The sequence below is a fragment of the Corvus hawaiiensis genome, chromosome 8 (genome assembly GCF_020740725.1).
Source record: "Corvus hawaiiensis isolate bCorHaw1 chromosome 8, bCorHaw1.pri.cur, whole genome shotgun sequence".
Taxonomy (NCBI): domain Eukaryota; kingdom Metazoa; phylum Chordata; class Aves; order Passeriformes; family Corvidae; genus Corvus; species Corvus hawaiiensis.
The window spans coordinates 18,476,342-18,500,844 of NC_063220.1; the positions used below are offsets into that span (position 1 = coordinate 18,476,342).

At 40.9% G+C, this 24,503-nt stretch overlaps 1 protein-coding gene across 4 annotated transcripts in view; it reads left to right on the top strand.

Moving 5' to 3' along the window:
* Positions 1-24,503, top strand: part of ARHGAP22 (Rho GTPase activating protein 22) — a 131,624-nt gene that overhangs the window by 37,727 nt on the left and 69,394 nt on the right. The window lies entirely within an intron of this gene.

Consider the following 24,503-nt stretch of genomic DNA (forward strand, 5'->3'; position numbering starts at 1 on the left):
GAATAGGTGTTGTGTGAGCCCAAAGAGAAGTGTAGCTTTCGTCAGTAGAAAGCAGTCTCCTCATAAGAATAGTGTTCGAAAACATTACCATGCTTGGAGTTTGTAAAATGAACACTTAGATGTTTTGACTTTTGACAGCTGAAAATAACTCTCTTTTAATAACCAAAATCCTCTGAAGTTAGATTCTTGAGAAAATAGGGAGAAAAATTGCTTTTTGTGCAAAACTTTGGAAAAAACACCCTTAATAGTCACTACGTTGGAAGTATGATTCAGAAAATGGTAGAAATTTAGCACCCATACTCTAGTTTTGAGACAAAAGGAAAAATAAACACATTGGGGGGAATTTGGTGAACATGAGGCTGCTGTCTGCATCACAGCTGTATCAGGATAAAGTTTATTTATAAAGGTAAGCTTTAAAAAGCTAAAGAAAGCAGTATAAAAGCTAGAGGAAAAGTATGCTGTTCTGAAGTAAAAACGGTAACTATCAGTTATATTAGAAGCGTAAACACTGAAATAAATTTTCCCTGTCAGGAGTAGAGAAGGCCAGGTAAAGGTATATCTAGTCTTTCAGTTATTACTGAGTTGACTATGCCCAGATTGTCAGTGTGGCACCCAGTGAATGGATCTGAATTGCCTTCCAAAGACAGGCTAAGGAAAAAAATTTTGAGCAAAATACCCCTGAATTTTGGATTGGGAATACTGTGGGATTTTTCATATGTGTCTGTTTTTAATCTGTTGAGGAAGGGGAGGCTTAGATTGGGTATTATCAAAAAACATTTGTCCTAGTTCCTGGCATAAATCCAGTCACCTCATTCACTTGGGTGAAATTGTATTTATCTTCTTCGGGAAGAGCTTCTACAAACAATGGGTGTTTCAGCTAGCATATTGCATTCAGGCTTGAAAGAACAAAGTATGTTTGTGTTAGAAATGCACATTTGTGTAAATGTTCAGACACTGGTAAAAGCCACACCATCCTCTGAGAACTTGTACAGTCGGGATAGATATTTGTGTTAAATTGTGCTTTTCTTGTGGAACCCTATTGAGTATGTAACACTACCAAACATTTTGAGGACCTCTTTCAAAGCTAGCCCATTAAAGGTCCTGCATGATTCTTTTGTCTTATTTTGAAAAGTTATTTTAAATAATTCCTGTCTAACAGAATAAATCTATCTCTTAGTTGACTCAACCCATGTAGGAGGCTGAAGCTTGTTGCACAGAGTGTGTGCATGTAACTTTGTAAGTCTCAAATTTAATACAGCTTTGCTGTTGGTACTAATATGATCAGGAAGGTAAAAAGTCTATGCCCTGTTTTGCTGATCTGTCACTGTGAGGGAAGACCTGAAGTGCCAAGCTGTCATTTGTATTCTTAATTGGGGACCAAATTTGGCTTTGTATGATGCTGCTGAAATTCATTTGTTCCTTGGTGCTTGGCATGGGCCCCTTTAAAGCAGTAAGCTTATTTTCCAGTGTTTTTCAGATGCCTCTAAACTTACAAGATATGTAGAGAAGCCACTGACTTAGATTGCCCCTGCTGCTTTGCTTTTTTGGCTTTAAGGAATGGTTTAGGCTACGGGTGCACTGGCCTTTTGATCATCAGCTTCAAGGAGTTGTGAAAGTATTTTCAGCAGATGTGGGAAGGGTGTGACTGGGGACCTGGGTACTGATAACAATGTTTTGTGTTATTGCATTTGCCCTATCAGCTTTTTCTGATAGCCTTTTAGCACATCAGGCACAGATAGGGCTAACTGATGAGTAGATTCCTACTTCTTGGAAGTTGCAGGCTGAAGTGGCTCCCTGAATGCAGCAGGTTATCTGCGGATAGCAGAGACAAGCTTAATAAGGGGGTGAGTGTTTAAGGGTATTTGCATTTGTTTAAGACCAGAATGGAAAGCTTGAGTTGTCATCCTTCCCCACTCACCTCCCCTTTTGTCCCTGTAATAGAATTACCCTAGTGGCTGGAAAGGAACAGATTCCTGGGCAGGAATACTGAATAGTCCCTTTACCCTGTCTATTAGATTCAGTCGGTTGTTGTGTGCTGAAATCAGAATGTGGGAGAAGGACGTGACTGCTGGAAGGAATTGGAAGGGAACTAGAAATAAAATCCTAGTTTCACCTCACCCTGTAGTGCTGTTAGCTCCCAAGTAGCCTGTAACTTGAAGCTGGTGGGAGTGTTTGCCATGTGCTATGGTTGATTATTTGCTGTTTCCTGGGCTTGCTTGTTTCAGTGTGATTGTATTTCTTTTCTTGACATTTTTTATACTGAGAGTTGTTCCCCACCAGATGATCCAAAAAAATCTTGTGCTCTAGTGTTACAGAGATTTCTGCTGGCTTTCCAGTGATGCAATGTAACCAAGATTGTGACTTCTGCCTTTACTTTCTTTAATCTGGTCATCAATTGGTCCTGCTCTGTTTAGGTCTCCTGGGGAGACCCACCATGTGTTCACTATGATAAAAAGTTTCTAATTGGTGCAAACATAAAGGATGAAAGAGAACTCTAGCTCACAGGCAAACAGGATTTTCTCTTTCAGTCTTGTCTGGTGTCAGCTGCCAAGGTGTGTTTTCTGTTGCAATTTTGTGTTTAAAAGGATGCAATGTATATATCAGGCTTGCAAGACTGGAAACACTGGGAAAATAGGGCTTACCTGAGATGCCAAAGCTTGCTTGGTTTTTTGATAATGATTGTGCTTTGTGTAAAAGGAGTAGAAAAGGAAGTCTTGAAAAAGTCAGTTGCATCTGTTGGATGACCTTAATATATTCCATTGTAGAAGGAAAAGGGGTGAGGATTTAGGAGAAGATCATACTTTGGAAGACTGCAGTTCTTAATGCAAAAAAATCTGTACAGTATCTTCTAGTCTGAAATACTTCAGAAATGTGGCCTTGGGATTCATAGTACTACCTCAGGGCTAAAGAACTAATTTTCCTGTTCAAGAAAAAAAAAAAAAAGCTAAATTGTTTCCTTTATCATCTTTTTATAGATTCTTTTTGAGCCTCCACAGTAACTAAATATACCTTCTTAGAGAAGTCCAGAATGAGTTCTCACTGGAAGTACTGAGTAGATTTTGACCATACTTTTACACATTTGGCTCTCCCAGGGAGAGTTTGATTGGCTGTGCAGTCATGTGAAGCACACGGTAGCACAGTTGCAGCATTGTAGAGTTATGAAGTCCCCAGATAAGAGAGCATGTGTATGAATAAACTTGTGTGCTTATTATGTTGCACACTTTCCTTCCTGTGAGAAACAGTTCTCTGTGATGTGACCTAAGCACTGTAAGAACAGCCCGTGTTAGGTGGGAATGTGTATTAAGTTAGGATGTGAACTCATTCCTCATTTCAGCAGGGTGGTCAGTTTACATTATAACTATAGTAGCAAAAAGTACTTCAGAGTATTCTGCATTCTGTATTTTTTTGAAAACCCAAGACATAACAAAGGAGATAAAGGAGGAATTCACAGTCTCTTCCAAAATGTAAGAAAAAAGTGAACTGATTTTCTTAGTGAGTACAGCAGAGTATGCCACCTGCATGACTCTCAAGCTGGCACTCCCTGGTACGCACCCAAATGTGCTTCCTCTTCTTTTTCCATGTGCCTGCTAAGGGTGGCATTTGGAAGGTATGTCCTGGGGCATGTGGGAGACTTTACTTATTTTTGCCAACATTCAAAAATTAACTAGAAATTTGAAAAGTTGAGAGATTTGTTTTAGGAAGAAATATTGTCCTGAAGTTACCTGGTCAATTATTACTCATCTAGAAAATTTCTTTGTGACTGGTTTTGTCAATGAAAGCAAAGAGTAACCTTTGACCTAACACAGCAGAGCTGTTGCTGTGTTAGTTGATGGAAAAATACTATTTACCTTTATGGTCTCTACTACTTATGCTCTGAAGAGGAAAGGAATTAACTGATAGCATTTCAAAGGCTTGATCATATGTTTGGTTTCTTGTCTAATTCACCATCTGTTTTTTTGATGTTGGCTGGTTGCTAAGCAGAACTAATTGCAATTCTTTTGTTGAGACACTTCATGAAAAACACTTTTAAATAAAAAATTGTATTTCTACAGTTCTTGATTACTGTAACTTGAAAATACCAGTTTCAATTAAAAAGGTTTATTTCCTCACATATTATTAATAATTTAGCAGAAGTACAAAATATTTTCTGTTGCCCTTTTATTGAAGAAAGTGTTACTTCGTGTGGTGTTGGACCACATCCCTCAAAAATGAGCATGTATGGCATATTAAGTGGAGTGGGATACTTGCAGGACAGGAAATATGGGTCCAAAACCAGAAATGGGGGTACTGAGGTTCAGCAAAGCAGTGGATCACTACCTGTATGTGAAATGGGGGAACTGTGGAATACTGCTACGTTGAGGGCAGCTGCACGGAGATTTTTAATGTGTAACAACTACATAAGCTGGGAAGCTGAAGCAGTTCTTTCCTTAGTGAACAGTGTCTGTGCCCCTTCAATGAACTGCCATTTATAGGTTAAACTGCCTGCTGCATTTAATCTGTACACAACTGAACTAACACCTGAAGATTTGGTAACATCTGCTGTATACATAACCTCTGGCTTGTATTTACTGTCAACAGTCTTGTTACTTGTTGATCTAAATTCAGGCTTTTTCATAGTGAGAGAGCTCATAGATGCAGCATGAACCCCTGCAGTGACATTGCTTCTGCTCTGTTACTGATTCACTCACTTGTGACAGAAAAGCTCTCTAAACTGCGTGAAATGGCAGGTACTCTCTCTTCTCCAACTTGTTTTATATCCTCTCTTCTCTTTTTTCCTAAATACAGTGTTCATGCCTCCATGAGGGCTCTCAGCCTGGCATCCTACCACAGGCAGAACTCGCGTTAATTGTTCTTGGGGACATCTTCCAGTGATGGTGACTTCACAACTTCCCTGGGCAGTCTCTTCCAAAGCTTAACTACTCTTGGAGTAATATTCACCCTGAACCTCCCTGACACAACTTTTCCTCTTGGTCTGTCACTAGTTGCTTGGGAGAAGAGTCTGACCCTTGCCACAGCCTCCTTTCAGGCCGAGAGCAATAAGGCCTCCCCTGAGCTTCCTTTTCCCCAGGATGAACAACCCCAGCTCCTTCAGCTGCTCTTCATAGGACTCAAGTTCCAGACTCTTCTCTGGCTCTGTTCCTCTTCTCTGGACACACTCCAGCACCTCAATGTCCTTTTTAAAGTGAGGGGCCCAGAACTAGACACAGGACTTGAGCTGCAGCCTCACCAGCCCTGAGTACAGGGAGACAATCCTGTACTCCCTGGTCCTGCTGGCCACGCTATTCTTGGTAGAAGTCAGGATGCCATTGGCCTTCTCTGCCACCTGCCACCTTCTCTACCTTCTCTGGTACATGCTGGATCATGTTCAGCTGCTGTTGACCAACACCACCAGGTCCTTTTCCCCTCGGCAGCTTTCCAGCCACTCTGCCCCCAGCCTGTAGTGCTAAAATAAAAATCTGCCAGACAGTACTTTTGAGGTTTAAAGTGATGTTGGAAACAAAGGGTGGAGGTGTGGTGAGCACAGCAAGTGTGCTGCCTTTGCTGCTCTGTTAAAAATGACTGTCTAATTGGAGGTCAAAGCAGGTTGGATAAGTAATTAGCTGTTGTTGATTGGCATGATACAGAACTTGTTCATGAAGCAAATAAGGTGCCTGGGTGTTTTAACCAGGGGCTGATTTGGAGAGGAACCCTTTACTGTGGTATGTGAGAACTGAGCAAAAAGGTGGTGTTTGGACAAACTTGGTGGTTAGAAGCTAGTGTGGCAGGGTTTCTTTTCCCTTTCTTTCTTTTTCTTAAATAACAATTGAATAATGATGCCACAAACCATAATCTGTACGCTAGGCACAATACTCAGACTGAAATGGCAGTAATGGAGCCTGTGTCTGGGTACTCCAACCTGCTCGTGGAGCAGCTGTGGGCTGGCTGGGCAAGATTCAGCACTGCTGAATCCCCCACTGCCTTCTGGGGAAGCCTGGAAAACCCAGTCTCTTCTTCCCTAAACAAGAGAGCCCTGAGTGTTTCTGGAAAACTCAAAACGTTGCTGAAGGTATGTTGGTGGTGGCTCACCCGCTGCTTCTCTCAAGACATCCCAGGATGTATCCTCCAGGCTTGCTGTAGTCCCCTGCCTGCTGCAAGTATCAGTCATCCGAAGGGATTGTATGATGCAGTCTGTAAATGACAGGCTTGTTGAAACATCTGGGGCATGCTTGCTGACTTGAAGGAGTTGATGCTTCTGTTTCATGTGTTGAAAATAGTTGTGCATGTCATTATCAAGGGGTCTTACTGTAATTAATATTTGATCCTTTGTTCAAATGTCAACACTGGGTGCCTTGCATCTGGTTTAGGTGATGACTTTGCTGTGAGCAGCTGCTATAAACGAAAGGGTTTTTCAGATGTGTTACTGATGGTGCTTAGGGATGTGAGTAATTTAACAAAAAAATAAGCCCAAACCCTCTGTTTGTTGAATGGCTATTGGAATAATAACACTATTTTGTTGATTTTTATTTATTCCCAGGAAGTATAATATTAGCATTATTAATGCTAATATTATTATATTGCCTAATAAAATCAGGCAATAATGTTTTTAAGGAATTGTGTTATCAGAAGCCTTGGGCGTCTTGTTTTGACTTTCAGAAAGTTGCCTCATGGTATAATCTGGCAATTTATCCCATTTAAGAAAGAATGTTGCTTGACAGTGGGACACTCCCCTCACTGCTCCCCAAACCATTTCCATAAGGTAGGCTTTTCCAGCATTTGAACCAAATTGGACTTCAGGCAGTTTTTCTTTTCTGTCATTAATATTTAGGTTATCGAAGAAGCTGCAACTAAATGCAAATACAAATCCTCTGTAAATCAACAGCTTTTTGACCCTGTGATATGGGAATTGGCACTTTGAAACAAGATGGTAGTCTTTGTTCCAACAAGTCTGTATTTTAAAGCATAAATGAAACTATTAAAAGGTGCATGACAAGAGAACAGAAGAACAGTGGGTGGTGTTATAATATGATAAGTCTAATAATTATTTTGCCTTTTTTTAAGTGACATGAGAAAGAAGTTCAGGAACTGTTCCAGTGTTTGGCATACTTTGTAGTAGCAGATAGACTCTTCATTTTACTATTTTAGCAGGTAAATATTTTGCTGTTTTCTCATTTCAGCAGTTGCATCAGTGTAGGTAGTGAAACAGCAGCCTGAGAGGTAAGTTTTGCAACTCTGGTGTAATCAGTGTGTTTCTGAAAGGAATAAGTAATTAAACTTGTTTTTTAACCGAGAAGAGGGCATGTCACATAAAACATTACAGAAGGTATGTACTGTGTAGGTGATCCCCTGACTGTGTTTTCTACACCACAGTTGGTAGATGCTACATGAAAAAATGGGATGGTGGGATGGAGTTTGCCGTAGCTTGACCTCATAGACAGGATGGTCCTTTTGCACTTACAGGAATTCTTGCCTTTAAAAGGTAAGGAGAGAGAGTTGAGTGTGCTCTTTGTCAATAACTATAAGTGATTTGGGAACTGGTTCCTGAAAGAGCAAAACTAATGAGTTTCAGTTCTGCTTTGGGAGCAGCTGGTGTTGCAAGAGAGGCTCTCTGTCCTCCTACAGCCTTTGCAGCAAAAATGTTATCTCTAGACTTTCAAGGTGCAGTCACATCTCTGAGTGGAAATGGATATTTGGTTATGCTATGATGCCAGGTTTAATGAACTGAGCAAGTGAATCTGGTGGGGAGTTGCGAAATGAATGTAATGAACTATTTGAAATTCTTCTTTTAAATTAACTCATTTCTAACATCTATAAAAAGGCCATTACCTTTCAGCTTGCAAGTATGTGCCAGTTCATTAATAACCTGTGACACTGAGCTAGTAATTGAGGCCCTGGCTGTACCAGGGAGTGTGAGACACAACCTTTGCTTCCCAGTAACTTCAGATATGGCTTCTCTTGGCCGTGTCTTGGCAGGACCGTCTGTGATTTAGTTACTGTGAGTTGGCCATTACCAAAGAAATGAATTGGGCTCTGCTTCTGGTCTGAGTCTGGGGGGGGGGGGGGGGGGGGTGGAAATCCTGTATGAAGCATTTTTTTTCCCCAAAATCTTGTTTAATGTTTTGTTGTCAGATGAGCATACACTTCCAGTTTGTGGTTACAGCAGTATCCTAGCACTACCCATGATTGGATAGCCTTATCTCCCCCGTACCTTTTGTTTATCAAATCAGAAGTGCAGTTGGTAGAGGAAGTCATTATCTCTGTAGACTGTAAAGTCTTTTTTACTGGGCATCCTGTTTATATGAGGTTGCTGGGATATGCAGTGAACTGCTGCTGTGAGAGTGAGAAATGAAAAAGCCTCTCTCACCATGGTGTTTTCACCTATGTTCTTGCTGTTGGGATGGTGTGGATAAAGACTCATATGTGGAGGGTAAGAGAATCTAACAACATCCAGTGGTAAGAGCACTGGTTTGGGAGACTTAAGTTTAGTACCTGGCTTTGCCTTAGTCATTGTTGTGACCCCAAGCCAGTTGCTTAGTCCTATAACTCCTCACTTTTAATTTGTGAAAGATGTCTAATGACACCTGGAATTGAGACTGAACACCAAAGATTGTGATTTGCTCAGATACTGTCGTAATGGGAGTTACATTATTGTCACAAGTGTGAGATTGTATGTTTTTTGTCTAAGTAAATGTGTTATGGGGCAATCAGAAAGAAAAGGTAAACCTTATGGGTTAAGATTAGAACAATTTAGTAATTGTAACAAAATATTATTGTAGTAATACTAAATACACCAATAATATTAATAATAATTTTAATAAAAAGGAGTGGGAGAGAGAAGACAGAATTCAAGAAACCAGTGATGCACAGTACAATTGTTCTCCACCCACAGAACAATATTTAGCCCATCCCAGAGCAGCAATTGGTCCCTTCCAAGTAGTTTCACCTGTTTGTATACTGAGCATGATGTTCTATGGTGTGGAATATCCCTTTGGCCAGTTTGGGTCACCTATCGTGGCTATGATCCCTCCCAGCTTTTTGTGCAGCTTCTCACTTGCAGAACATGAGACACTGAAAAGCCTTTGACTTAAGACAAACACTGCTCAGATGAACCAAAACATCAGTGTGTTATCAACATTATTCTCACACTACATCCAGAAAAACACAGCACTGTACCAGCTACTAAGAAGAAAATGAACTCCATCCCAGATGAAGCCAGGACATGGCATGGCAGTCGAATTACACATGAAGAAATACAGTAACATACCAGTAACTAATCATTCTAGCAGTGCTAGGTAATCTAGAATGTGTGGTTTTTTACTCTTTCTTTGCTGCAAAGTGTTGTGGTTGTAAATGTAATCACACTATTTTGCTCCCCACCTTCAACCGTTTATGATTCCTCTATAAAGTTTTCTGTAGAGATGGAAGCTTTTTAGCAACTTTCCAAGGGAAATTTATACTAAGTATTGAAAGGTTTTGGAAAAAAAAAATCAGATGAAACACTGAGAGCAGAGTAAGAATGAAAGCTTTATTTTCCTTGTTACCAATAGTTCTGTGAACTTTTTGAATATCTGATAATGTCAGAAAATTAAAATCCTTAATTTAGAAAAGTTTCTAACCCAAAAGCCAAGACTTGGGAAGGTAGTTTTAATTATGTAAATTGGGTATGTTGTTTAAGTAATTGTTTGTGTTCTTTGAAAAAAAAACCAAAACAAACTCCTGAAGTAATTCCCTTAAATATAGGGACAATGGATAACAGAAGGGCTGTTTTCTACCCTGAAGTGTTCTAAATATCTCATTCTAGGATGTTTCTCGCTCAAGAAGCTGTCTCTGTGCTCATGCTCGTAATCTCCATTCCTTTAACATCCAGTGCATGCAGCCTGCTGCCAGCATCCAGCACCACACCTGTATGATTGATGGAAACTCTTATGTCTTACTGCTAGACTCAGGTCTGCCTATTTAGCTTCACAGTATTGTCCTTGCACTCTTTCGGGTGAGGTTTATATGTAATCACTGGACTCTGATGTTTGTCCCCTGACTTTCAGGGAAGTTGTCTTTTTTTTCCTCAAATCTTGTTTTTATACTTGTCACTCATACTGTCAGCACTAACTGCTCTTGCTTTTGGCATGAAGCCTTCCTTGTCCTGCAGCAGCTGCTGTCCCACAGAGCCCAGGCTGCCTCTAGTGACACTCAGCAAGGTACTCCAGGGCATCATTAGGAACTCAGTAGGGAGTGAGGTATGTCCAGTTTGTTTCCCACCACAGTCTGCTGCCTGAGGTGATTTTGCCTTGAGTTTCTCTGGATACAAAGGCAGGTGCCTAGGGTAAGAGAGAGAGAGCAGTCAGTCCCTTAAAGGAAAACTCTTGGATGAAACTTCCACTTTACTACTGTCTCCTCATACCCTGTGAGGACTGGTTTCTTTTCCATATGGAGGGCAGCATCTTCCTGAAGTTAAACCACTTAAGCACCTCTAAAAAGGTGGAATCTGGGACTTTACTCCCATTGCCCAAGGCATGTAGGCCTTTTGTGTCTAGCTCTTGAAGTAATGCTTTGAAAAACCAGTGTTTTGGCTTTCTGTGTGGGAAAATCTGTGTGTGCCAATGTGTGTGCCTTGCTGATTAGCCCACTGGGTCAGACACCCCTCCAGAGCAAAGAGTCGGACTGAAGGGTGGTGGGAGGGAGGGCTTTGACTCCATCAATCCCTTTCTGTCTGTAGCTCTCAGGAATGCTGAGAAACCATATGCAGTATTGTTCCCCCAGCATATTCTCACATGCTTTGAGTAGCTTGGCTGTAAGCAATTCAAGTGACAGGCATCCAGCTTTCCCTTGGGAGGCAAAATATAGTTCAGCCATCACTGTAGGAAGGAGAATGAAATTCCAAGGAAATGAGGGGAATCTGCTTGAAAACAGCAGTGATGTAAAGGGTCTCTTAGACTTTACTGTCAGGGATTTACCCAGTCTCCGCCAGAGACAGACTTGGGCTGTTTTGTACCTGCTGATGGTAGCAATGACTTATGGCCTTACTGTATATTTCTGTATTATGTTGAAATTTTCTTATGATTATGAAGATTCAATATTGCTATTTATGTGGTAGAGAGAGACTTCAGTATAGGAGAAACACACAAGGGAGTGTGGTACTTGAGTTAATTTTTTGGAGCAAAGGAGAATAGACTAGTTGAGAGGCCTTGTAGGCTGTTTAGGGAGCTGGAAAGGGCCCCTGAACACACTGATGGTGAGATGCTTTGTGAATTACTGCTTTTAAACATCCTGGTTCCCTGTTTATTAATACACAATGTGTATTCCTAGATCACCTGACAGTATAAATGTGATTCTTATCCATGTGGTCAATTTACCAGTGTTTATATTGGATAAGGCAGAGCACATAGTAGAGTTTCATGATGGTACTTTATGCCTGTGGAAATAGACAGTGCCTGATCTGACATGAAGAAGTTTATCCTTTCACAGCGTTTTAGTACATCTGAATAAGGCAGAATTTGCACCCTTGTTTTGTATTGTGCAGCTGGGATGTTTTCTGGTATTATGGAAAATGCCCTAAAATTTGCTTTACTGCCTCACAGGACAATAGCCTTTCAAGTCTGTTGGCATTACCCACTCCAGTTTCTCACAACTCTGTGTCTTCTTGGCTCTACATTACTGAGCCTCCCACATAAATTCACGGTAATCTTAATCGGGTCATTCCTCTTGCTCACAACATCCCAATAATTTATCCATCCTGAGTAACTCAACCTGTTAGAGACATGAACTGGTGTTACTGACAGATTTGTCTAGTTCAGGGAGGGTTGAAGAATCATTCTCTTTTGTTTCTCTGATGCTGTAGGTGAGTGGTTGGTAGTGTATAACTGAGCAATGAACATTTTGAGTCAAGGAATACAAATAAACCCTTGGAAGTTTGTGGTTTCTTCTCAACAAAAGTGAAGTGTACTCTGACTTCATTCGTTTTGAAGCTGTTTTATCTACCTCTCATCTGCTCTCAACACTCCTTTCTGAATTACCTAAAACAGGAGTAATATCATACTTTCAGAAAACTCTGCAGCAGTAGCCTTTTTCTGATAATAGCTAAACCAAAACATGATCAAGGTCTGTTTTCACTGACAGTTCAGTTTCCCTGGACAGAACTCTTGCTGTGCTGTTAGTATCAAATTAACGAGTCTGTTGTTTTCTTTTTCTAAGAAAGCAGCAGTTGCTAGACTGGATCTAACCCAGGGTCTGGTATTCTGTCTCTGGCAGTGGCTAGCACCAGATGTCTCTGAAGTGATAGGGCTCTGGAGCAGCAGGTGGGAGTTAATCTACCCCTACACTAGGTTTTATCATGTCTTTAACAGCTAGAGGTAACTTAAGCTCTGGAAAAGGCATTTTAATATTTCTGCTAAATGTCTGTTAGAGTGAAGTGATCCTTCTGGATAGTCTTGCTAGCACAGGGAGTATACAGTATTTTTGAATCATAAATTTTGTGGAGTTTTCCCTAATCTTTTTCTTTTTTTTCCCTTTTCTTTTTGGGTTGATGCCTCAGAAGATCTGTTTCCTTTATGTGGTGGTACTGCTTCTGCTTATTGCATTGTCAGTTTTTCTACTTTTTCTTCATAGCTTCTCAGTGAAGTTAACTCCTCTTTCATAAGAAAAGAAGTTTTCTTCTTTGTTGAAGCCAACTCAGCTGCAGTGATTATAAAAGTGCTTTTTGCTATCTACTGCTCTTGGAGGCTGCTCTGCTGAACAGTGTTAACCTGCTGTTGCCTAGATGCCATCTGGCCACTTGTGGAAGCATAATCAACTTTAGCTGCCCTGGTCTTTTGTTAGCCAGAGTTCAGTTCAGTAAAAATAGCTCCACTTCTGTAGATGTATTTTCTGTGTATTATAGAAAGGAAAACTGAGGCAGAGACCAAGAATGCACTTTTATCAGCTGGAATTTGAGCCAGGGAGTGTGGTATCTCAGGTCCACTAATGGGCACTATTTCTGAAAGGAAAAATCTGAGTTTGAGACACTGATCTGTTAGTTCAGCTAAATAAGAAGTGTATGATCTGAGAATCCTGAATTCTGAGAAAGGAGTAGCCTCAGTAGCACTGAGCACCACCCAAATATCTTTACCTAGTGTAGTTCTGATTCAGGTTCCAGCAGGACCTATTTTGTTGTAAATTTTAACAGTGATTATTACCCTAGAGCTGCTTGTGAATATCCTGGCACAGACAGCTAGAACAATAACTTGAATTTATATAATAACTTGAGAGCTGTATTGCTTGAAGAAACCTCCTGTAGCAGCTGTAAGTCTGCAGTTGTTGAATGCTCCATTGGTTCAGAGCAAAGTAAAGGCAGAAAATAAAGGATGCCACACATTACTACAGTCCTTGGGAGTAATTCAGCTGGAGTACAGGTCTAATCCATTCCTGTTTTACTGATGAGATTGCTGAGACACTGAGGAGTTGAGGGACTGACCTTCAGAAATGCAGTGCAGAACACCCACCGAAGTCAGTGGGAGATAAGAGGGCATGGCAGCTCTGAAAAGCAATGACTGCAGGAGAAAACCTGGGATTCCTGTCTCCCAGCATAGATTAATATTCAGTAGCCTGTCCAGAAAAATACTTGCTTAAATGCAATGTTGATAGATGTCTTAACCCTATGCTTTGCTGTGTGACAATACAGGTTTGTTTCTGTCTGTTCAGTTGTGGAAGGAATGCAGAGCCTCAGAGGAGAGAGGATGAAGACTTATGTAGGCTATTCTAAACAAGTCTCTTTGCTGTCTTCAAGAATCAAAAGGTGCACAGACTGTTCTTTCCTGGGGTCAATATGTGGAATATTTTTTCATTAAATGAAATGTACTGAGACAATTCTCCTTAAATAGCAGCAATGCTCTATCAAGGGTCTTGGTGTCCTTTTGTCCTGGAACACTGGGAAAGTTTTGCTCTGAAGACATCCTGAAATAGTTTGCTTTTGTCTGATTTTAATTTTCTTCGTACTGTGCACAAAAAACACTTTCGGGGCTAAGGTGTAACATGGCTCTGAGGAATGATGGTTTAATACCATTGGGGTACGTGGCAGACCCTGAAACTAGTGCCACTGAGTGAGCTCTGTAAGACATTTAAGTATATCTGAAGAATAGATCTAGAGGCTTGTAGCAGAGCTTTTACTCTTAACCCTTTCCTTTTAGCTTCTTTCAATTTAAATTCAATTTAATTCCAGGTTTGAAACTGAGCAGAACTTGTGTGTAGGACATGAAATGACCTGTGCATGTGACTTCTTGGCAAAACTTCTGCTGCTGTTAGCAGTCCAAGTAAACCACAGAATGCTGGGATGGTCTTCATCCCAGGAGATAGGTCCAAACCTGTGTCATTTAATAGCATGGCAGATGAGCTCTGTCTTCTGTTAGTCTCAAGTGAAAGCCATCTTTAAGGCAGCAGAGGCCAGCTATTACTGCCTGGGTCGCAGTGAGACAGTGTGGCTTGATGATGGGTTGGGAAGGTATGCCAGTCTCAGCAACCAGTGTCCGTCTGATCTGCAGGGGAGGCATTGATATTTTAGTGGCAACTTCCTGAAAGATACATCCTTTAGTGTCCAATACTGGTTCTATATTGAATGCTCTTAATGTGAATAAATGTCATCAAAGTCAGGGATAAAGGATGTGATAATCCGGGTCAAAAATAATCATAGAAAGGAGAATCTCCGTTTGTGACTATGTGTGGGGATGAGGAGGGTGATTTTCTTGGGTAGTTTTCTCCTGGGGGGGAATCAGTCAGTTCTGACATCCTCAGTCTGTGTTAGGATGTTGTGTCCAGTCAGATCTGAGTAATAGTCCCAGTAGTTTTCTGTCCTGGCAGATTTGTTCTGTTCTAAAATGTGAATGCTGTTGGGAATCAATATGAATGAGATAATAGCTTTCAACTGAAGCATCCATCCAGGTCTACTCCTATGGGAGTTTTATAATTACTTTCACATGAGTGAACTTGATGTTTTGTGAGTTGTGTGCAGAGCTAGTCCAGGTTGCCATACAGAATTCAGCAGCCATGAGAACTTTCAAAAGTGGCTAAATAATGCATTAAAACATACTTTTACATTGTATTGCATCTTTGTGATTTCTGAATCACTGAAAGAGAATGACCCTCAGAAAATGCAGGAGAGGATATCCTCATAAAAAATAGGGAAGGCAGCTTCTGCTTGTGGGCCTAGAAAAGGTTGTGTAGGGTTGGACAGCAATTTTAATCCATGGAAATGAACTGGGAAGCCTGAGATGCACAGTACTGGAGGTCCAGCTTAGAATATGTAATGAGGAGGAGTCATAATTTTATATAATAATTTTTCCCTTTGCAACCATTAAGTATATTCATATCTATGAAATACCCCTGAGATACTTACGGCTATTTAGCCTACACTGAGTGTTAGACATTAACAATGCGTCACCATCAGTGTTAGGTTTATATTTAATACTCTGGTTCATTTTGTGCAGCATGTCAAAAATAGCAGAGAACCAATTTGTATCCTAAATAAGACATGCAAATGTCTCTTCCTCCCCCCAGTACTGGCATTTCTCTACCTACTGCAGTACACGGGTGGCAGCTTCAAAACAGTCATTCTATTTCTACAAGTGGTTGTGTCTGCTTAATATTAGAGAACATCTCTCTATTTATCCATTGGTTTGTCCAAAACAAAGAAAAAAAATCTTCCTTCTGTGATTTCTGAGTCCTAGCAGGATATATAGAATCATATGTGAAGTGTCTGATGCCCTCCTCATCTGGAGGAAGCTCTTTTCTGCAGGACAGTGCAGTGAGGAAGATGGTGTGTTTGTTGAGAAGGTGGAATCAAAATCTTACTCACGATTCCTTGCTCTTGGACCTGTGGAGACTTGTCTTCTGCTGCTTGGTTATTTCCATTCTCTCCCTTGCATTCTTTCTCCAGTGAATCAGATGCAACTTTCTCCTTCTTTACTCCTTATGCATAGTTCAAGCTCTTTTGTCAAAGCTTGCAGCACCTCTGCTTCCTTCTCTTGATGTACTGAGCACTCTTAAAAATGAGGAAAATGAGGTGATTAACTATAATCCCTCCTGAGTTCTGTTGTTATAATCATCAGAAAATCTATTATTCTCTTTTCAGCTAAGCTTATTGTTCTGCTCTAAGTATTGGGATGGAGCTCTGTGATCACTGGCTAGCAAGTTAATGCACTTTGAACTTTTATCCTTCTCAGAGGTATGACAACTTACAGTGTACCTCTCTGTTGGAAATGCAAAGTAAAATGCATTAGCTGAAGAATATGTGGTGTTTATGCATCTCTCTTAAAAATGGAGACTGCTGGATATAAGGGCTGGTAAATCCTGAAGATGTGCTGAGTAGATGGTCTGACCATAACTTTAGTATTTTTACTTGCTCATTGTGTGTGCACTGTAAGAGCTGCCTCTGCTCTTATCTGTTTCTTTGAGGCAGACCTTTGCTTTGGTTTTATAGTAATTGCTCAGTAATATGAAGGAACAGTTATTATCCCAGTGGAGATTAAAATAATTTATCTATTTTTCCAGACTAATCTAAACATGCAGGAGGTATTAAAAAAAATAGACACTGCTTTGAATAGGCTAAATATCCTTAGTGCTAATCTGTATTAAGGGGTTTTTTTGAAAGTAATTTTCAAGTAGGGAGCCTGTTTGGTTTACTTTGACTAGCATTAGTCTGTTGGGGGTTTTTTTATGCTTTTTAGTGCTTTGCTTCCAGGGAAGCCAAGGTCATTAACCAGATGCTCCTCTAGAGCTGCTGCTTATTGAAATGAGGCTCTGTTTAAGGAGGGTACATGAATGCTGTCATCCAAAGTGTCCCCCTGGGATGGGGATGATTGGAAGGGGCAGGACATGTTGTTTTGCACTTTATTGCCAAGGGCCACACTTGCTTTTCTGACAGTGCTGTAAAGGACTTTCAGAGCAGTCAGACTGGTACTGTAAGGTGGTCCTTGGTGTTGTGTATCAGCCTGCTCACAGTGTGCCAAAGGGGGTAGCTTTGACGCTGTCCTGTTGTGGGAGAGGTGTGTCCCTTTCTGCCACACGTTGCTAACCCACTTTGCCTTCACAGTTGGTTTTGGGAGGGACAGAACCAAAACCAACAAATTCTCAGTTCCTAGTATCTGGCCATCTAAAATGCATGGAGTGCTCTCACTTTGTAGTTTCTCTAACTTCTTGATCAGTTACTGCATTTGGGTGATTTTAAGTGCCATGTGAGTGCTCACTAATAGTTATGTTAGTGATGTTATCCTAATGGTCTGGCTAAATTGTGTACATGCAAATAGCCGTTGTCACGATTAATTGTTCAGGACTGGTAGTGCTTTATAATCAGAGGGATGAGGCTAATGATTTTGACAGTGACTTTTCTATTTCCTTTATTTTAGCATCCATAGTGAGGAGGTGAAACATTGGTGCTGAAACCCTGGTTCTTGTTATTGCCTAGAAAAAGTTCAAGCAGTTGAAGTCTGTCATGGTGTTACCAAATTGGGTTGAATGGAATTTACTGAAAGCATTAAATGTTGAAGTACAAGTTGAAGCTCTATCTGGAGCCATTGTAGCAGGCAAACCTTCTTAGCAATACTTGTCAATGGCTATGCATTCTTCTGCTGTGGAGTTGATAGTGGGTTTATGGGTGGGACCAGACCAGCACACTGTGCACCATTTGAAAAGAATGACTTTCCAGGTTTGCTTCAAATCCATCAGAAGGACTCTCAGAGAAGGTAGATGTAGCATTACTTAAGGACCCTAGACATTATCCACAGCCCCATTATTTTTAGCACAGATACCAAGGAAACATGCAGTTTATAAAGTAAATACAAAATAACTGCATGAATAAATAAAAAAAAATCTCTGCTTAGGAGTTAAGGCTTCTAGCCCAAGTTAGACCAAAAAGAAATGGTGAAGAAAAGACACATGGGAAAGCAGAAGTATGTTGTATATAGGAATGAACTCTTCACTGCAGTATCCAAACTGACTAGAAGCTCTAGATCAAGCTGGTTAAACTAATTAAAGAATAAAAAAAAAATTATGCTGAAGGGTAGATTTAGTAAATTCAGAGTAGCAAATTAGCAGGTCTTTATGTAACGGAAGAAGAGCTGATTATAGTTCCTATGGTGTTAAATTCCTGTTTCCACTGAGGTTCCCTCCTGCACTGGTTTAAAACCTTCCTGGGCTTCAATTATTATTTCTAACAAACTGGTGGCCTCTTAGTTTATATGCATGTTAGACAAGATGCATGCAAATATTTCTGTGTTGCTTGCCCACTATATTGGGAAGTCAGGAGCTGCAGCAGTACAGCTCTTCTTAGTGTTGTGGTGGGCTTGTTTTCCACATCCTTAAGAACAGTTCTTACTTTTAAGTAGTACTTAGATCTTTCTTGATGTGTCATGACTGCCTGGGCTTGCAATTTCTGACCTCAGAGTACCATCAAAGTATTTAATTTGCATGTAGTTCTCATGCTGTTTGCTTGTATTGAAGCTTTCTTATGTGCTGTGTCAGATCATAGGGTCTACTACTGTAATGACCTTCCAATCTCATGGGGAGACTTCTAGAGTAACAATTTTAATACTTAGTGCATAAACATTTAATAAGGGAAGGAAAGCATGAAGTAGTTATGCCTCCGGTACTCTAATTTTTGTCTGCTTTATTTAATTCTTACAGCAAACTTTTATGGCTAAATCAAAATTTTGTACTCAGCTACTCGTCCTCACTGGGTTATTTATGTCAGCTGGCTTGATATCACTTTGATACTCATTTGAAAAACATTTTAAGGAAATTGACTCTTACAATATAACCTTATAGGAGAAAAGAGTACGCACATAACATAGAGCCTGTAAACTGTGGACAGTAGAATATAATGGTTGTCATTTGAAGGAATACATCGTTGGCTTGTTCTTTAGTCTGAAAATGTGATGCACTAAGATTACTCTGTATTTGGGATCTGGGGGGTAAATTCTATTTTCAGTCCTTTGGCCTGACTCCACCATCTGTAGACTGTTTAAAGCTGCATTTGTTTGAAGATATGTCTGTCTCTGTAGTGATATCCTTGTTTCCTCATCCCAGTTCTCAAGGGCATGTTGGATTAGTGTGAATAATAAATTTGTCTAATTGAGGGGAGTTGACATTGGATGTAACTAATACGATATAGGGTTGGAAACAGAGTGAGTATAATGTAACCTTTGAGAGGACATACTGATTTTTCTTTGGAAGTGTATGTCATGAAAGTCCGTTATTACAGGTGTTGACATGCCATGGTTCTTAATATCCCATTCTCTGAGACTTCATGGATACTAAAGCTGGATTTGCCTTGTCCATCCTCATTTTGAATTGCTTGGCAACGGAGTGAACAGGACTGATGTTTGTATTCTGCATCTGCTGACAGAGAATGGCCTTTGGTCCCTCTGTTTCCCCCCCTTCCTAACATCTTCACTGGTCTGCTGCTGTTTTTACCTAAAAGCAAATCTTGATCCTGCTAAAGAGGTGAAAGCTTATAAGAAAATGAGCTTTACATGGCAGAGAGTACCGTTTACAACACAGTCACAATGGGCCAAATATGAGAATCAAAGGAGGTGGTTTAAAACCCACAGGTATAAAGAAAGGAGGTGGTGTGATAGGATCTCGATTTCTGGTATCAGCACTTTGTCTGATGCAAGTGTCACTATTAGAAATGAAAAGACAAGGTATGTTTTGTTTCATAGCAGCCTTTGTTTTTCTCTTCTATGTTGAGTCGGCAATGAGTGCTGGCTCATGCATAAAGTTGTTCAGTGAATGAATCCGAAGGTTTTGCTTTTTTGCAAGGAAACAGTGGGTCTCTTTGCCACAAGAGGGAGAGCGTGAGAAAAGCCAGAGAGGGGAAACTGCACTGTGACAGTTCTGCTCGTGTCTTCGTTTTAGACCCCACAAAGGGATATAGGGAGGTTTTTGGAGCTGAATTCGTCCACCATTATGCCCAGACTCACTTGAAAACGGAGTGCTAGAGATGGTCAAAATCTAACAAAGCCTTGCCTAATCAGTGTTGCCTAGTGGTTCTTGCATTAACTGTGATTATATCTTAGCTTGAGATGTATGTCATTATGGTTTTGTGAATCAGACCTGTGGACTAATTTATTCAGCACATCAGTCATAGTACTGAAGCTGGGACTTGGAATCTAGAGAAGAAATAACAGCAGTTGTTAGAATTCATCATTGTTTGTGTCTGGTTGGCACTCTATTACTGAACCCACTTAACTAAATGGATATTGATTTTTAGTTAATTCACTATCCAACCAAGCCATGCTGATATACTTTTAATGTACTCTGACTTTAGTTATGCTGAAGGGCTACATCTATTTTGACTGTGTTGGGGTTTGTGTCAATTTAGTTGAATCTGTATAAAAGTGAGTATTGACAAGCTTGAAGTGCTTCCTAATGGAATTTTTCATTGTAAGCTCATTTTCCTATTGGGTCAGGTTTTACCCCAGCTTCTGTTTTTCACTTGGTCTTTGGTGATAACATTTTCTAGGTTTATTTTTTATTTTATTTTATAAAATCCAGAACAAGAGTGATTGAATAGTAACACTGCATGATTACCACTTTGAAGTCAAGAAATAACCTAAATCTGCCTTTTGTTTTGCTTTCTTCTCCTTGCTGCAGATGTGCTGTAATAACAGACATGTCATTCAGTTATTTTTACTCATATAATTATTTTTTTCTTTCTCCTTTGATAATAGCTTTGAGATACTTTCCAATCCTGTAGTATTGTGATTAACTGGCAGACCCCATGAAAGGTGTCTGTAAAAGTTAATTGCACACACTGCTCAGCTCATCTGAGGTGAGTGGAATATAAAGCAGAAAGCAGATCTGCTGGGAATATGTATATTTGCGTGACAGGTTCCCATTGTGGATAGTGGGTTAGGCATGACACAGAACGAAGCTGTAAGAGTTCCTTCTCCTGCTCTGTTGATGCCTGTTGTGAGGCTGTGAACACACACTGCTCCCTTTGTCTGCCTGCAATTCCCTGCCTGTCTGTTCTCTAGTCTGTTATGGTGATAAACTCTGCAGGGCATGGACCAACTCTTGTTGCAGTCTAAAAAAGCCAGGCACATCCTCATTAGCTACCGCTCCCTCCTTAGACTATTTTTAGTCATTGTTTGTCTCAACCAGTTGTTACTTCTATCTTGCAGACAGCAGAGACTGCCAGCTGCATGCTTAGACAGCACCCAGCACTTGGCAGCCCAGACTTGGTGAGCATCCTTAGTCGCTATTGTCACTGTCTTTCCATCACAGCTCTATATTTTAGTGGTATGACACAAAGGATTTCTGGTATCACCTACATTTTAGCTGTGGCACTTGTCACAGCTGCTTCAGTTGCTGGTGTTATCAGCTATACTTCAGTGCATTTCAGGCATCAAGTTAATAAACTAAGTTGAGAGAGGCAAAGTTTAGGGCATAGACTGAGGGGCCATCATTGCATAGTAGCAGTGGCATGTAAATGAGCACATTGAGCTCAATTTCCTGAAAACTGACGGGGGGGTGGAAAATCAACTCTCTTTAGCCAAAGTAAAATCTTCAGTTTAGGCAGGCATATTAATTTAGGACATTTCATCCTGTATTTATAGCTTTTCAAAACTGTCAGGACAGCCTGAGGTTTCAAAAACATTAATCCAAGGATGCCAAGCATACACCAGCACAGGCCAGAACATTCCTCTCCAGTCCTATTTGTTGGTGGTTCTTCAGCTGTGGGCAGGAAGTGGTTTGAGGACTGGAGGGTTTAATCTGTTAGTCCTGTCCCTGCTATGCTCCTACCCAGAGGCTCCATAGATTTTTCCTAGCACATGAAAAAAGTAAATATTTCAGGTGAATTAAATTCTGACAGCTCCTACGCATGCAATAAGAATACATCTGGTGATGTGTTAGAAAATGCCAGGAATATCTGCATTTGACTCTGTATGTGCTCATCCCGTTATGAGATGTCACATGTCTCTGTTGTGTGACACTTAGCTGTCATGGGATTTCTCTAATGACATGCTTAAGAGCCTCTGGAAGGGTTGATTGCCCCATGATCTGGAGTTATTGAACCTTGTGGGACACCACGAATGGCAGACTTCCAATTAGACCCTGATTACGATTCTCTGGGGTCTGCTGTTCACTTGTTCCAAATCCATTTCTCTGACCACTCATCCAGGCCACACTTTCTGAGTTTGCTGATGAGGATGTTGTGAGAGGCAGGGTTGAAAGCCACACTGAAGTCTAGGTAAACAATATCCATTGCTCTCCTCTCATCCAGCCAGGTAGCTGTTTCGTCATAGAAGCAATCAGGCTGGTCAAGCGTGATTTACCTTTAGTGAATCCATGCTGACTACTCCTGATCACCTTCTTGTCATCCATGTGGATAGAGCTGGCCTCCCAAAGGAGGTTCTCCATCACCTTCCCAGGGACTGAGCTGAGGCTTGACTGGCTGTAGTTCCCCGACTCTTCCTTCTTGCCTTTTTTGAAGACCATGGTAACATTTGCTTTCTTCCAGTCCTCAGGCATCTTTCCTGATTGCCACAGCCTTTGAAAGATGATAATGAGCAACATTGCCTTGGTGTCTGCCAGCTCTCTGAGCACTTGCGGCTGCATCCCATCAGGGCCCATGGAAGTCTGGATGTCAAATCTGTTTAGGTGTTCTCTAACCCCATTCTCCTTGACCAAGGGAGGGTCTTCCTTCCAACATTCCTTTACCCTTTCTTGGGTCAGAGATGCCTGAGGGCTGGTCTTGTCAATGAAGACTGATGTAAGAAGGTGTTCAGTAACTCTCCTTTGTTGGCACCCTCTGCTCCAGGGCACCCCTCCATTTAGGAGCAGTATCCTTTATTTTCCTTTTGTTGTTGATGTACTTGAAAAAGCCCTTCTTGTTGTCTGTAACATCCTTGGCCAGACTGAATTCCAGATGGGTCTTGGCCTTCCCTGTTTCATTTCTACTTATTCTGACAACCTCTCCACATTCATCCCAAGTGGCCTGACCCTGCTGCCATTTCCTGTGTTTTTCCTGTTTACGCTTGAGTAATGACAGACAGTAATGGCAGGAAACTCTGAGCCTGAGGTAGTTGCTGAAGAGCTGGGCAGGCAGGACTCCTGGCTCCTGTGGCTCCTGCCTGCTGCCTGCTCTCCAAGAGCTCTCACTCATGGTTAGCAGGTTTAGTGCTGCAAACTGAACTTCACATTGGAGTTAGTTTTGCAAGGTAAGGGGCATGTGAATAAGGGAAATGGTGTCATATCTTCGAGGTGCTTAAGATGCAGCCCTGTGCTTCATCTCTGAAGTCTGGAATATGAATCTGTTTGAATTATTACCCTCTAGTCCAGATAGATTTGCTACTTTTTTCTTTTTTTTTTTTTTCACATGGTAACAGCTGCCTATTTTTATGTGAGCTTATGGGAAAATCCAGTATTTCTCCAATTAAAAATAATTCTGAAACTGTTCAGATAGCTTCGCCCATACAAAGGGCAGCCCAGCAGCCAAGGCAGTAGCAAGGGTTTGTGCCAAAGACCATGAAGAATTCCAGCTGTGAGCAAATGTGAGAGAGCAGCCTCTGGGTACCCAAGCTCTGTTCCCTCCCAGCTATCATTTCTTTCACAGCTGTGGGAATGCTTAAAAATTATGGATGGCTAGGGAGGAGGGGAAAAAAGATCACAGCGACTTTCAAATATTTGGCTGAAAGCCAGAAACATTGTGAGCAGAGATTCAGCATTACAACTGCAGCCATGAGAGAGACTCAGAAATGATTGGGATTTATTTTTAAAGTCCACTTGTTTCCAAGCTTCTTTCTCAGAATATGAAGCTCTTGTTGGTATGCTGAGGTCCAGCCTGTCCTTTCTCATTTTCCTGGGAGTATCACTTTCCCAGTCTCTCATTGATTCCCCTGAGCTGTTATTAATAGAGATCAGTTAGTTAATTTTTCATTCTCTTTCTTTCAGCTATTCCCACTCCACTTTCAGTGCTTCAGGAAGTTCAGACACCTGAGATGGAAGTGTGGAAGCTGGGTTGAATAGAGTAGTCGGGTTGCCATCTCTGAAAGATGTTCACCTGCCAGGTTATAATACTAATCCTCCTGCCACATCTGTGGGGAGCTTTGAGGGACTTGATTGCAACAATTGTGATTAGTGATGACTCGATCTGTTCTTCCTTGGGTTATCAGTGTGAAATTCTCAGCCCGTGTAACTGGTGTTCTTTTGAGTGCAGCTATTCCATTACGTGTGGGAGTTGGGACAAGGAGGTATCCAAGATCTGTGAAATCTCATTGCTAGGATTTCCCTCATGCATCCAAATACTTTCTAGGTTTAACTTGTCATCAAAAAGAACTTTATAAGCAGAGTTAGAATAAGAAATAATATTGTAGATTGCTGCATACTCAGAGATTCATTTGTGTTAGAAGAAATGGGGGAGACCAAACTTTCTTTTAAAATGTTATTTTTCACATCTCTTTGAATGGGTATGGCCAATTGTATGAATTGTATGGGTGATTTTTCACAGAATCACAGAGTGGGCAAGGTGATTTGTCAGCTCCTCTGAAATGTATCTGAGC